Here is a 15,865-nt window from a genome sequence, read left to right on the forward strand (position 1 = left end):
AGTCCTCTTCAGCCGCCGCCACCGCCAGGAGTCACTCCATTGCAGAGATAGCGCCGCCGCCCCGGGACTGCAACTCCCGGCTGCCTCAGCGGCGGCGCTGCATTTCCACGCACCACAAGCGCCAGGAGGCGCCTACAAACAGCGCTCTGCTTCGCCGAGCGGGACGCGAGCGGGACGCCGAGCTAAGCCCGGGCAAGGGGCGGGCCCTCTGTGGCCCTCAGAGGCCATAGGAGGACAGGACGGGGCACCCCTCTTTACATCACTCCGGACCTCGGAGTAGGATCACACGAAAGACATAAGGTACTGTTATTTACTGCTACTCCCCAGGCTCCTTATAGGCTTTTGCAGAGCCTAAACACAGCTGAATCGTTACGCAGCCGATCAATTCAGTCCCAATTGTAACTGGCAGAATCCTTGTGCTATGACTCGTAGGGAGGAGGAGACCAGAAATACTCCGTCCCAGAGACACTCGCTTAAGGGGACAATGGACTATTTCGTTAATAGGGTAACTCTCCCCATTTTGAAAGAACTAGAGAGAGTAGAACGATCCCCCGTTATGGAATGTCACCCTAGCATATGTTCGCCTCCTGATGCAGTACCGAGCTTATCCCTTTTTGATGAATTAAATAAAATATGCAAGACTACATACGTCCCTGTGGATTCAGGTAATATGCAAATCAACGCTCCTACTTGCACCATAGCACCCATTAGTTCTGAGCCCTGTAGCCAATCCCAATCTCAACTAATTAATAACTCCCAGGCTACTCCTCTTTCAGCACAATCTGAGTCAATTCTCAAACCTACAGGGCAACCACAGATTTCCTCCACCAAAAGGAAGAGAGTTGGGGTAATACAAATGGGGAATCAGGCAAAGCAACAGAAACTAAAACCCAATTCTTCATTGCCCCACACTCCCATCACCGTCAGCACTGCCCCTACAGCACCCATTGAGGCGTCTCTATTGGCCTCAATTGAAAGTATGTTGGTAGCGTTAATATCACCCCTGATAGAAAAAGTAATCAGCTTAGGGGATAGGCTCACGGGTGTCGAGGATGCGATTAAGGCTAACTCGCCACCCACAAAAAACCTGCCAGAACCTTCCCAGTCACAGCACCCATCTGCCACAGAAACGACTGAATCCGTCACACAATCCAAGACTACCTACAATCACCTAGCCTACCCACAAAAAAAGCTCTGAACCTCCCGAAAGGAGGCTCAACTATTCGGAGCTCCTATTACAGATCAGGGCCAAACAAAGCATCTAGGTTGCATAAGGGGCTATGGGCAAACAATGAGAATACGTCACACAAAACTAATCTCCTACATTTGCCACCAGAGGCCGTTCCTTTTGTGTGCGTCCTCGCAGGAGCACCAGAATTGACCAAAGGGAAAAATGAAAGCCAACAGGAGCTAACAAATAAAGTCACGTTCTGGCTAAGCAAAAATAGACCTCTGCCAACCAACATCGATGGTACTATACTATCTGTCAGAAGGGTGGGCTGGCTAGGACCTTTACCAAAAGACATTCCAGGAGATCTGATACTGGTAAAATTTAGGAGCAAATATGTCATTCCACATCTCGAATTATGGCGGCCACAAAGAGGCGATGGACCCATTTCCACCTGGAGCAGAACACTATATGTCCCGTCTCTATGTCAATAAGCGCAAAGTAATCACATGAGCGGGTAGATTGGGACTTCTTTGGAGTGGCTATTTTTCCCCACTTTTAATTACTTTGGACCACTCTTGGGTCAAATCCTGATTAACTAAAAAGCATGGTCAGAGACACTGCTTGCTTTTCTTTTTTATATTTTACTTACGTGAGACAATGATTATGTGATTTCCTTTTTGCAATTTTACCCCTTGGCATATGTATATATTGTGTATATTGTCTTTCTTTTTTCTTTTTAATTGATGTTAATCTCTTTTTTGATGAAGTAATTTTTTATTATGTGATCTGACGTACTTTTATGGTTATGAAATATAATCGAATAAAGTCTTTGATGATGATGGAACAGCCTTTTAAAAAAAAGAAATTATGCTAACAGTGACCCAGTTATTAAAATATAATTTACCCTCGGGTATTGGCATCCCTGTATAGCTTTTAAACTTTCACCTTCACGTCACTACACTGCACACTCAGAAAAATACCTGCTCCGCTGTATTCAGGTGTCAAAGCACACCCGGGACACGCTCGGTGTCACTGGGTGGGCCCGATGATGAAGCATACCACCAACCAGGTTGGTGGGTGAGGGCTTCATGAACAAACAAAAGGGTTTGTACCCTGTCTTACAATCTTGAGTCTATGTAAATTCACAAATAGGCTAGTCCTTATTGATTTCATACACAAGATGGCTGCCAACACTTCCTGGACTGTTGACAGCCAATTAGAATACAGATCATGGTCGGGAGGGTCCGTGAATCCACCGCGGCCATAGGTATCACTATTTTTGTACATTTGATTTTCTCAGCAACTATGAACGGATTTACATCATTTAACAAAAATAGTTTTTTCTGAACCAAGGGCAACCTTTTTGACAAATTTGGTGTAATTCCGTTCAACAGTTTGGTCTGTAGCCATGGCTAAAGTTTCCTATGGAAAATTGCATGGGGAAAACATGTTTTGGGACCCCCCTTTTTTCTCGGCCCAAATCACCCCGAAACTTTCAAGATAGAAGTGTAAAGGAGCGGGCCACGAGTTTTGAATATTGCACGAAGATTCGTCAATTGTCACCAAAGTTATTGGGAACAGAATGTTGCGATTTTCCTATGGTAACTAGGTACTAACTATAACTACCTACTGGCAACCACCAGTAGGTGATATATATATATGCAAAGCAAATCCTGGCTCATCGCCTCCTTCCACCGACGTAAAAACAGGTATGGACCACTCAATGGTTTCAAGTGCAAATTCTGTGCTTTATTGAAAGATAATCCACACAGCAACCAGTCAGTCCTGGCCAGTGCCCAGCACTGGCTGTTGACAGTAGATAGTTGCCAGAAAGTAGTTATAGTTAGGACCTAGTTTCCATAGGGAAAAGCGTTTTTTGATTTGCCAATATCTTTGGCACCGTTTGACACATTTTCCCCAAATTTAAAAAAATAATTGGTGCACAGGTCAGCTCCTGTCTTGAAAGTTTCGAGGTGATGTGTCAAGCAGGGGCCGAGAAAAAAGTGGAATCTCAAAATGCATTTTTTCCATGTTAATTTCTATAGCAAACTTTAGCCACAGCTACAGCCTGAACTGCTGAATGGAGTTACACCACATTTGGCATAAAGTTAACTCTTGGTCCAGAAAGCACTCTTCGTGTTCAATGGTGTAAATCTATTCAGTAGTTCTTGAGAAATTCATATATTTGGAAATATTAATATTTGGTGGTGACGGTGAGTCCACGAACCCTCCCGATCTTGAGACTGACTCTGATTGGCTGCCAACAGTTCCAACCAGGAAGTGTTGGCAACCATCTTGTTACTCGGTTGAATGGAGTCACAGAAATTTTTGAAAGAAAACAAGAAAAGGGGGCAGGGTAGAAACAGTCTGACCCACAAGGACCCTGAGGGTAAAAAAAGCTTTTTTTTAAAAATACAAATTAGGCGGGAGTAGCGTAGGGTCTGCAAATCCTCCTAAAACATTTTTCTTGAAGGGCCTGGCTGGGCCAGGTGCCGGGGCCAATGCTTAATCATCAATCAGGGGATTCAGGGGCCTGTGGGAGACCCCGCAACCCCAGGGACTGTCACCTCCCGGTGCTATTCTAATGTTATACTTGGGCCCATTCCCAGGGGACTGCCACCTCTAAGGGGACCGCCACCTCCAAAGGGCTTTTAACAAAAAAATAGTGAGGGGGCATCCCCTGCACCCCCATGCTGCCCTGGGGACCGCCACCTCCCCGGGGCTTCATCAATGTGTGGGGGCCTCGCGGGCATCCCCAAGCCCTGGAGACTGCCCCCTACCTGGGGCATCTTTTACAAAATGAAGTGATTGGGCCTGGAGACCCCACACTGCCCCGGGCCCACCACCTCCCTGGGGCATATATCAATTAAGGGCCCTGGGACCACCACCTCCTCAGGGCTTTAAACCTGATGGGAGGGGGCCATGCCCCCCTCTAGGATCCCTTCTTGGCCCTGGGGACCGTCACCCCCCAAGGCCGGCTCCAGCAATGTTCTGGGGTGCCCACCCCCGGGACATTGCAGTTTGCTGTGGTATGGCAGGAGCACTGTTCCCACCCTGCTATAGCAAAGTTTTGCTTTGCTTGATGGAAGCGAGAGCAGGAAAACTGCTCATGCTTCCATGAAGCGAAGCAGAATTTCCCAAAATCGATGACAGCTCCTGCAGGAGGAGGGGAGCCACAGGGACCAGAGGGGCTGTGGCTCCCCCGTGGTCCCCAACCAGTGGCCAAGACACAGGGGATGGGGTCCCTGGGGCCCAAAATAGCCCAGGTAGGGGGGTCGTGCAGGTCCCCCTATTCATTTAAAAAAGAAAAGGATTGGCCAATCTCTAAGGGATGGGTTTCCGGGGCCAAAAAAAGCCAGTGGGGGGCAAGCCGCCCCATCCCTTTTTTTATTGTTTTTTTAAAAAATGGATAGGCCCCGGGGGATGGCATCGCCTGGGACGATATTGGGCAATAGAGCTGGGGGGCATTAATTATTGTTTTTTTTCTCTCATGCTAGGAGTCACGACCTTATCGCAGCTCTCAGCACGGCCCCCCAGTGTAACATTGCACTGGTATGCGGATCCATCTTAAATAAATAATTTAATAGTATATAATTCAGAAGGTGGTGTTGCATTTGTGAACTTTTTTTATAGAGCTATTGAAATTGAAGGTAATAATCACATTACATTTGATAGCGTTAGACATAATATAAAAAAAAATTGAAAGTTAAATTTGAAAGTGTATTGTGTTGTAGTACATTGAATGTGTGCTTTTGTTTTGCGAATTCGCAATGGCTTCGCAAAATCAGAAAATATCTAAAAAGAGCATGTATGTTAAAAAAAAATAACATTCACAGTTGGGTTATAGGGTGGCTCTAAAAAGACACTCTGTTTTTATTATGACTTTGTTGGAGCTACAGGTAAGAGTGGATGCACAGCTTAAGGCTGATGGGAAACACTTTGTTTCATCCATCTGTGAAATGATCTCCATCACTTCTGTAGATGTCATACATATCAAAATGTAGATTGTTGTTATAGATGGAGCCCATCCTATGGTCTCTGAGGTAAGCAGAAACAGCTTTATTGACATTCTCCCTAACTTTCTCAATCTGTGGACAGAATTGATTTGACCACTTCCATTTCTGTCTTTGGCACATGCTAGAGTATACAAAGACAGTTTGAGGCAAAAGCAATATCAATTGTGAAAAGGTATTGTTCATTAGCATTTTCAGCCCTACACCAGTCAATGTGCCTAGGTAATTGCCACCACAATGCACAATCATGAGGTCAGAGGGTTGAAGATGCAAAAAGGTTTTAACCAAAAGCATCAATTGGTGGTACTTTAATCCTCTCTGTGCAAACCATTTAATATCTACACTTTGAAAACCTAGGTTTTTGTCAATACTTCTGTGTTCAGCATACCATTTGCACCAGAAAGAATAGCTTTGCCATACTATCCACACTGTAAGCATTTTGAAGGGATGTCTGGAAGGAATCAAATATGTCTGTAGCTTTGGTAGTCTGTTGGTACAATGTGACGTATCTAAAATGGTGGAGAAGGTATGCAGACAAAATATCGATATTTAAATATCGATATACAATTATATCGAAGTTTAAATATCGAAGTGACATAATATAGAAGGTAAGTAATATCGATAGATTTCATATCGATATTAGTAATATCGAAGTTTGAAATATCGATGTCAGTAATATCGATGTTAATAATTTCGAAGTTACTAATATCAATTTTTAAATTATTTTTATGTATATTATTATGTATTTAATATGTTTTTTAATTTATTTTAATGTAATTTAATTAAATTTTGTATTTTAGTACTGTAGCGGGTTGTGAGTTTATAGGGGAATAGGGTGGGAAGTAATTTAATTATGTTAAATTAATTATTAATTAGTAGGAATTATAAATTAATTTGAATTAATTGGTAATTAATTTTTATTAATTGATTAATTGATAAAAATGTTCTGTAGCGGGCTGTGGGTTTATAGGGGAATACGGTGGGAAGTAATTTAATTATGTTAAATTAACTATTAATTCGTAAGAATTATAAATTAATTTTAATTAATTAATACTTTTATTAAATGAATTGGTAATTAATTTTAATTAATTGATTAATTGATAATTATGTTCTGTAGCGGGTTTTGGGTTTATAGGGGAATAGGGTGGGAAGTAATTTAAATGTAATTAAGTAATAATGTTCTTATATAATTGTTGATTAATTATTAATTGGTAATTAAATATTATTATATGGTATTATTTATTAATTTATTTGGTTAAAAATATTTTGCTAATCATGTTTTTAATAATTATGTATTGGTAGTTGTAAATGGTTTATATTTATTTAATAGTTAATATTTTTATTATTTAAAAAAATACAATTATTTATAAGTTTGTTAATTTTACCGCTACGCTATCCAACACTTTCCCTACTGTTGCACTCTCTGGAGTTGGAATAGTAATTGTTATCCCTACGCTATCCATTACTTCACCTATTGTTGCACTCTCTGGAGTTGGAATAGTAATTGTTACCCCTACGCTATCCAACACTTTCCCTACTGTTGCACTCTCTGGAGTGGGAATAGTAATTTTTACCCATACGCTATCCAAAATGTATTTAATTTTTTTTATTAGTTTTACATTGTTATTAATTTTTATTTATATTATTATTTTATGTATATAAATGTATTTGTAATTTATTATATTTTCATTTATTTATAAGTTATTAAAATAATTATTTTAGAGTTATTAATAATGAAGTATATACTATGTATTATATTTTTATTATTATTAGTTTTTATTACACTATTTATTAATTTTAAATATTATATTATATTTTTAACTATGTTTATGACATTTATAAGTATTATTTTGTCATATTACATTGTTTTTTTATTAAATTAAAACGATATTTTCTAAAAAACGATATTTTTGACATTGATATATTTTTTTAAATATTTTTGTACTTACCTTGTTAGAGATAGGATCTCGATAATATTGTCATCGATATTTTTGTTGCGATATTTTGGTAGGTAGATATTTTTGTAGTCGATATTTTGTCAAAGATTCGGTGGAGAACATGCTGTTTTTGAGAAAACCAATGACTGATTGGCTGTTCATCGACATTGTGCACTCAAAAATAGGATGCATGTTACTTTCCTGAAGAAGCATGCTTCTGATTAGTTATTAAAATATGTTTGAAAGGTATAGTAGATAGGATAAGGTAATATTTTTCAAAAGTTAATCACACCTGCTATTTGCATTTGTAAGCTTGGGTGCTGAATTAGAAAATGCGGTGAACTTGTGACCTTCTGGTAGAGTTGAATCTTTCAGAAAGTGTTACAATGGAAAATCCTTTTTGGAAAAACAACACATGTTATAAGAAGACAAAATAAATTTAAAGAGATATTTATATGAATGGTTTCAAGTTCAGTAATTCCAAATGTATTAAAAGATTGTAAAAAGTATAAAAAAAGATCAGCAGTGTATAAGAAGAAGCAACACATTGAAAGTGTAGTAGATACTGCTTTTGAATTTAAAGGAAATGCATATCAGCATTGAAGAGAATGAGAACATTGGATAAAACAATGGTGTTTATGAAAGAGAAAGGCAAAAGAAAAAACTTGTTAATAGAAGTAACTTTTGTAAACTCTTACTGGTAAATGGAAGCACGCTTCTAGTACTGAGCGTTTCTTTAATAAAGAAATCTATTTACAATAGAACACATTAGTACATGCAGTTGATCCCAGTGATCAATGCTACGAGATGAAAGGTGGTTGTCCTAATCCAAAAGAAAAAATGGTTGTTAAGGGTGTAGAAGACGTAATAGCTAAAAAAGTTCAAGGGAAGCGCACCCAAGCTAAGTGAGAGCAGGTTTTGAAGAACACAGGAAATAAACTAGTACTGATGAGTTTCCAGAAGAAATTATAAAGTTTGAGACAGTTTCATCTGAAAAACCAATTTATGTTTTGTATTTATTGTTGACGTACTCACTTTAGAAGTAAAACTAGGAATGTTGATTTATATTTAAAAATTGAACAGTAAAACACTCATAGGTGGCAGCAATTTGGTGCTTATTTGTTGGTAGAAGGTTAGTTTGAGTTAGCTACTGTTATTTGCAAATACTGTTACAAATAATTAGAGGAGAACAAAATGCCAGCAAGAGCAGTACATAACAGCTTAGAGTTGGTAGCCATTCCTCAGGAACTGGCAGATTTGAATGCATATCAGTCCATTCTTATTCTGTACACCCATTTCAAGCCATCGTTTGTATGGAGTCTAAACCAGGTAAGCGGCCGCCAACAGATTTACAAAGAGCTCTTAAAGAAGAGTTGTGTACTTACCTTTAGATTTTAAGACAAATATTGAAACTGTTGCTGGAGACAGGGAGGAAAATGAGCCAGTAGGTAATTTAGTAAATGGTGCACCAACAAAGAGTCAAAAAATATGGAAAGAGCTTAAAGATGATAATAAACTTCAAAAAGCTAAATTATATCTGGTACAGAATAATATTTATTATAAGAATTTAATTGTTGATGACAGGTAATATCCTAAAGAGTTCTAAGATTTTGACGGTGCATTCCATATATATTTAATCTTCTGTTTGTCTGCACTTTCATATGCAGTGAACCACATATTAAAAACAGGAGTTCATTTTCCACATGTTTCTGCAAAAGAATTCATGGACAAAGTTCAACAAAGAGATGCAAATTTAGAATCTCAGTTAATTAATTTGATGGCATGTCAACGAGGTACCAATGAATATTGATTTCATCGTCTCTGTGAACTTAAATGTATGTTAAGAAACTTACTCAGAAATCTCGGAAGAATACATACAACTTAAAAAGAACAGAAGATTCAAAGTACATTAATGACTAAAATAGAGGTATTTTAAAAATGTGGAATACAAACACGCATATTCAATATGTTGCAGATAATTCATTTGCGTTTGCTCGCTATGCTACATCATATGTAACCAAATCTGAAAATACAGATAAAAGTAATGTGAGAAGAAATTTCACAAGAGTAGAGTCTTAGCAAGAAATTGTATAGGTTTAGCTTGAAAATGCTTTCCCATTGACAGATTGGATCTCATGAATGGTCGGATCGCTTGTTCTCTGCCAGTTTATATTCAAAGTCAAGAGGAATCATTTGGGTAAGTTTAGGACTTGCCTTCACACGAAATAGAGTATTGAAATCTTTACAAGAAATTGAATGCCTGGCCCAGAATGAACATGAATGTACAGATCTTGTTAAAACTAATATGTTGGATAAATACTATCCCAAAAGGAGTCCACATCTCGAAAACCAGTCTGTTTGAAATACTTCAGCATTACAGCTTTAAAAGAAAAGTTACAGAAAATATAAAAGAAGAAAAATATGCAGTAAGTGGATGTGACAGATGTATAGTAAAACATGCCAACATAAATCTTGTTAACCACAGAAAACTCAGTTGAGAAAGTCCCGATAAGAGGGAATTTTACTATTTAGCACTCCTGCAACTGTTCAAGCCTTGGCATAGCGAAATAGGAATTACTTTGAGATTTTGACTGCTATGAAGATTCTTTTATTGTAACTAAAGGTAGTATTCAGTGCACAATTTACCCTACTTATCTACAAATGTCAAATGATGGGATTAAACAAGAAAGTACTATTACAGCTTAAATAACTAGAGAAATTTCTCAAGACAGTCAAAGTTCTGGTCCACTTAGTCAAGATCCACTGGGACAACCAATTATCGAAAATGAAGCAGCAAAAGCCATGAATGAGGTAGAACCTGCAATGCAACAAGTACAACAGGATATTATTCAGTTGGAAAAGTTAGAAGAACAACTAAATATTGAACAGAAAGAAATATATCTTCAAGTCAAACAACAGATTCAACATGGTTTGCTGCACGAAAGAAAAGAATGCCAATGTTCATCATTTATACCTATTCTAATGTACATCAGTGGTCAAGCTGGAACAAGAAAAGGATTCTTAATTACACAGAAAACTACATAATCACGGTTATCTTGTGTTTTTACAACTCCAACTGGATTAGCAGCACACATTAAAAGGATTACTTTACATTGATTACTTATGCTACCGGTTGAACATAATAATACATTGGACTATCAAAAGCTATCTGGAGAAGCTTGTTATGAAATCTCAACAGTACTGAAGATAATGAAACTTTTAATCATTGATGAGGTGAGCTTGGTCTGAAACTTAATGCTTGCCTTTGTACACTTGAGATTGCAACAGATTTTATAAACAGATTATAATCGTCTGTTTGGAGGAAAACATTTAAATGTATTCAGAGATCTACTATAACTTACTCCTTTAAAAGGACTATCTGTTTTTAAAACACTTGTCCATGAAGACACTAGGAAGTTTTTGGAAATTATTGGAAATATGAACATTTGGTTACATTTTGAATATAACTAACTTCTTAAGAATATTTATTTATTGAAATTTATAAAGCTAACAACTACCCTGGGGCATCTCGGCGCTATGGACAGCAGTAAATAGGCGACCCGGACGTGATTATTGATTAAACAACCTAGTTTTAATCAACTTCCTGAAGGTAAGCAAAGATTGACAAGATCTGATCTCCAAAGGGATGGTATTCCAGAGTTTAGCTGCAGTGACCACGAATCTTCTATCGCCCCAGGAAACTGTTTTCGTACGTGGGACCATTAACTGTAGAGCAGTAGATGACCGGAGTGCTCTACTAAGGGAATTAATTTTTAGAAGGTTTTTTAAGAATTCAGGTCCATTTTTACGAGATGCTTTAAAAGCAATGCAAAGTATTTAGAATTTTATCCGATTCTTTACTGTCAACCAGTGATAGCTCTTAAAGATATGGGAGATGCCTTTAAATTTAGGTGTTCTTGATAGAATTCTTGCAGCGGCATTCTGAACTGTTTGGAGTTTTTGAGTCACCTTCTTTTGAGCATTCGCAAACAGTCGATTGCAGTAGTCAATAGAGGACATCATCAAAGTACTGAATAGTGATTTGCCAGCGTTCAGGGGGAGGTAAGGCAGAAGTTTTTTTATCATGCGTAGTTTGTAGAACGCCGTCGATGCTACTGAGTTGGCATGTGAAACAAAGGAGAGCTTGTCATCAAATGTGACTCCCAAGTTCCTGACCTTGGTAACTGGGACGGGTGGAGGGCCCATGGAAGGGGACCACCAGATTTGAGACCAGCAAGGAGATAGTTTACCGAAGGTCATGACCTCAGTTTTCCATAAATTTAATTTGAGGCAGTTGCTAGCCATCCACCTGCTAATGGCAAGCATGCCTTCCTGAAAATTAGCTGAATATGCGACAAGCAAGGGATGGAGATTATGGAAATATTCTTCAAGACATAAGAATTGGTATCTTGACGGAACATGGTAAGCAAGTTTTTAGAAAGTTGGCTGCTAAGGAACTTGATTACAACTGTAAACACAGGAGCTTAAGTAATGTACAATATGCTTGGAGAAAAGAAGTCTATAGTTTGCATAATGCCTACACTGTAAGAGTATTCTAAATTTAATCAACAACTTTTGAAGCTGGAAAAACAACAAATAGTGGAAATTGAAGCTATTGATAACATTGAACACCAGGGAGTGACTGTTGTTCTTAGTTTGGATAATGCCTACACTGCAAGAGTATTCTAAATTTAATCAGCAACTTTTGAAGCTGGAAAAACAACAAATAGTGTAAATTGAAGCTATTGATAACATTGAACACCAGGGAGTGAATATTCTTCTTACAGAGAAACTATTGGCTAAATTCCATTCTTTGGAAAAGTCTGTATCTAAAACTGCAGGCTAAGAAAAGACTTTACATGTATGTATAAACTGTTGGGTAATTTTGCGGCATAATTTGAATGTAGACGATTGTTTTGTAAATGGAGCAATGGGAAAAGTTGTTGATTTTGTAAACTTTCAGAATAGAGATGGAATAGATTTTTTGATTATAAAATTTGACCCGATTAAAAAGGTAAGACAGATTGGGCATTGTGTTGTAAATGTTTTGCTTTTAAAAGATGTGCATGTTCACATACAACAGTTTCCTCTCTCTTTAGCATATGCAGTAACTATTCTTAAATCCCAAGGTTTAAGTTTAGACACTGCTTTTGGAAATATTGGAAGTACTGCATTCAAAGAGGGAATTGCATACATTGCATTTTCTCGAGTAAGAATATTGTCTGATTTGTATTTGATCGATTTTGATGAGAAAAAGGTTAGTGCTGATGCAAATTGTCTAAGAAAGTACAATCGTTTAAGAAGACTTTATGCTCATGATTTAGGGGAATATCCCGTGAATGAGAAACATATAGTGTTTCCAAAATGGAAACATGTCAAACATTCAACTGAGGTTCAAAAAAATAAAACAATTGAAGAGAAACTTGAAGGCATAAAGAAAAAGAAAATGGACACTATTGATGACATTGTAGGATACCAGTTGGAAAATATTTCAGGTATCAACTGTTATGTTAATTAAACATGAGTGTGCGGAGTGTTGCCTACTCTGTGCTTCACGAATAGGTGGAATAGGCAGCACCCCACTCTCTCCACGGCGGAGCGGAGTTGACACCAGCCCCCGCCTCCTACCCACCCTAGTAACAATAGTTATAGAAGCTTAAAACACAATTTAAAGTATTAAAATGCCTTACCTGAGCTGCGGCGGCGTCCCTGGGCTGCCCTCTTCCTCCAGCGTGACTTTTTGATGACACCTGCACATGCACCAATGCTCGCTCATGCACATTTCTGATGAGAAATGTGCATGCACGAGCACCCGAGCATGCGCAGCTGTCATCAAGAAGTCACGCTGGAGGAATACGGCAGCCCAGGGACGCGGCCACAGCTCAGGTAAGGCATTTTTAATGCTTTACATTGTGTTTTAAGCTTCTATAACTATTGCTACGGCCACTACGCCCAGGGTTAATGCTAATGTGGTTTTGAATGTTGTGTTTAATCTACCAGATCTTCATCATGAAATCATAGCGAATCGTGAAATAAGACTCTGTTCTTTACTACATCATGTATTTCAACAGTTGGTAACTGATAGAAGTAAAATGCATACTGCTTCTGGCCTTCGGCATCTTTTGGATATATGTACTTGTTCATTGACATTTACTCTCAATATACAACAAGATGCCCAATAATTTCTAATGCTTATGATTGGAGTATAAGAAAATGAAGGAATATAGATTGAGACGTTATTTGGAGTAACAGATAGGATCATAATAGTGAAAAGTGTTAATTTTACTTCTACCACTGAAATACAAACAGAACAATTCATATGCTTGAAAATGACAGACTGCAAATCAGTACCTTTTAACAAATTGATTAAAACAGCCAATCAGGATATGGGATGTTCGCATTGTAGATCAAAGATGTAATATATATAGAAAGATTTGGAAAATATCTGATTTTAATGGTACAATGTTGTAGAGCAAATGGAAGAAAATTGGAAACAAAAATTAAAACTTTTAATGCAAGTCAAATATCTATTTCAGGTAGAACCTTTATAACAGTGGCTATTATTTTTCACGATGGATCTACTACAACATCTGGGCATAATACTGTGTATTTAAAGTGTAATAAAGGATGGACACATTGCAATGATGCCCACTTGGAATTCAAACCTAGGTTGCCTTATGAGTAACCAAATTCATATTTGTAATTTATGCAGCCAAAGTTTTGAGTACATCATTCGGCGTATTGGGAAGATGTGAACAGAAAGTACACAGCACTGGAAACTATTAGTATTTATCATTAGAGTTTTGATTATTATTTGTACTAATTGATTATACATTTGGAAAATTTTATTTAAAAGTTTATATATTTGTTGTCTATGTTGTACCAGATGTAAATGAGAGTCTCTATTCTAGCGAACGTATTTGGAATAAATAATACAGTTAATGTAGATGAAGAAAGTAATTAACAAAGTGTAGATAGAAAACACATAGCTACACATATTGATAATGATGTACTAAGCTGATTTTTAGTTTGTTTTGTACAATATGTTTCAATGGTTTTTTCCCCCGCTGTTCAATGATGATACTATGTTGAAATTACTTTGTATGGTGAAGTTAAGCGGAATCTGAGAACAGCAAAAAGAGAAACTGAAAATGTTATCCAATTCTAAATTGATGTTGTGTTCTTAAAAGTATAATATTATACTTTCTGTAATATATATCATTATTAAATAACAATTTTTCTTCTTCTTTTTTATAGTAGCTACTGTTAAAGTTTAAAAACAGTTGTACTGCTGTTTAGGACAACACTACTCTAAAATAAATCTACTGAGTAATGCGTCTAAATTAGTTGAAAGGTAAGAACACATAATATAATATGCATAATAACCATGGGAAAATGTTTAAACTTTCATTATATGTTATTTGTTACTAATATAAATAATGTTGATCCTTTACACTATTTGAAAACTATCATCATATTTCTGAAGAGCAGTATCACACTTACTTATTGCAAAACTGCATAGAGCAATTAAAGTGCTTTCTTTGCAAGTTATTTACTCCTCATTATACAGAAAATATGTGTATTAAACTTCCTATACAATGACTTCTCAGGCACATACATAGAAAATATATGCACTAATAGAATTGCCCAGCAAATACCGATCCACTCACTAAATGAAACAGATAGTAAAACTGCACTGATGCAATCACACAGAGACTATGTATGTATGTAAGTATTTTCTGCTTATTAAGCGCAACTGCCACCCAAAGGGTATCCTGGCGCTGAGACCACATCATTCCAACGGATAGACCACATTACATTGCTCTAGGAAACAGGAAGGTCTTGAGATCCTTTTTAAAAGAAGTGAGATCTTGTCTACTCCTCAGCGCCAGCGGGAGGGTATGCCAAAACGTGGCGGCTGTGAAGCTAAAGGCGCGGCCGCCCATCCTCACTCTATTGATCCTAGGGACCGTCACTAGAAATGTGGAGGAGGATCTCAGAGGTCTGGCAGCTTGATACCAGGAAAAAAGATTTTGAAGCGGTATCGGTCCCTGTCCATGCAGAGCCCTAAAAACAAGGCATAAGGCCTTAAAGGTAATTCTCTGTTGGACAGGTAGCCAATGAAGATCAGCCAGTGCTGCAGAAGAAGAAGCAGAGCGTGGGCGGGATAGAGACAATTTGGCAGCCATGTTTTGAATCCTCTGCAGCTTTAAGATCAAGGTTTTAGGGGCTCCCAGAAGTAGTGCATTGCAGTAGTCTAATCTACTGAGAATAGAACTACGCACTACCTCTGCTCTAGCCTCCATGGGGAGGAGCGGTAAGATCTTGCGTAGGGCACAAAGTAAGCCCATACATGTTGCCGTGGTCCTGTTCACAGAGGCGTCAAGCTGCAAATTAGGTTCAAACAGAACTCCCAAATTACGGGCCGATTCAGCAGCCTCTACCGTGCCTAAGATAGAAGTAGGCCAAAAGTCGTCCGGAAGCAGACGAGGGATACGATCTAGGGAGCAGTGAAGAACCTCAGTTTTGGAACCATTTGTTGCCGACATACAGCAGTGGAAAGTGTCCCTCGATACTGTCTCTGTACCCTCAAATGAAAAAATCAATTGAGTGTCATCGGCATAATTAATGACAGATATGCCGAATAACTTTATCAGGTCTACCAGGGGTCGAAGATAAAGATTGAAAAGGATCGGACTGATCGCTGACCCCTGGGGGACACCCTGATTCACTTGTAGTATGGC

The sequence above is a fragment of the Lissotriton helveticus genome, chromosome 2_1 (genome assembly GCF_964261635.1).
Source record: "Lissotriton helveticus chromosome 2_1, aLisHel1.1, whole genome shotgun sequence".
NCBI lineage: Eukaryota > Metazoa > Chordata > Amphibia > Caudata > Salamandridae > Lissotriton > Lissotriton helveticus.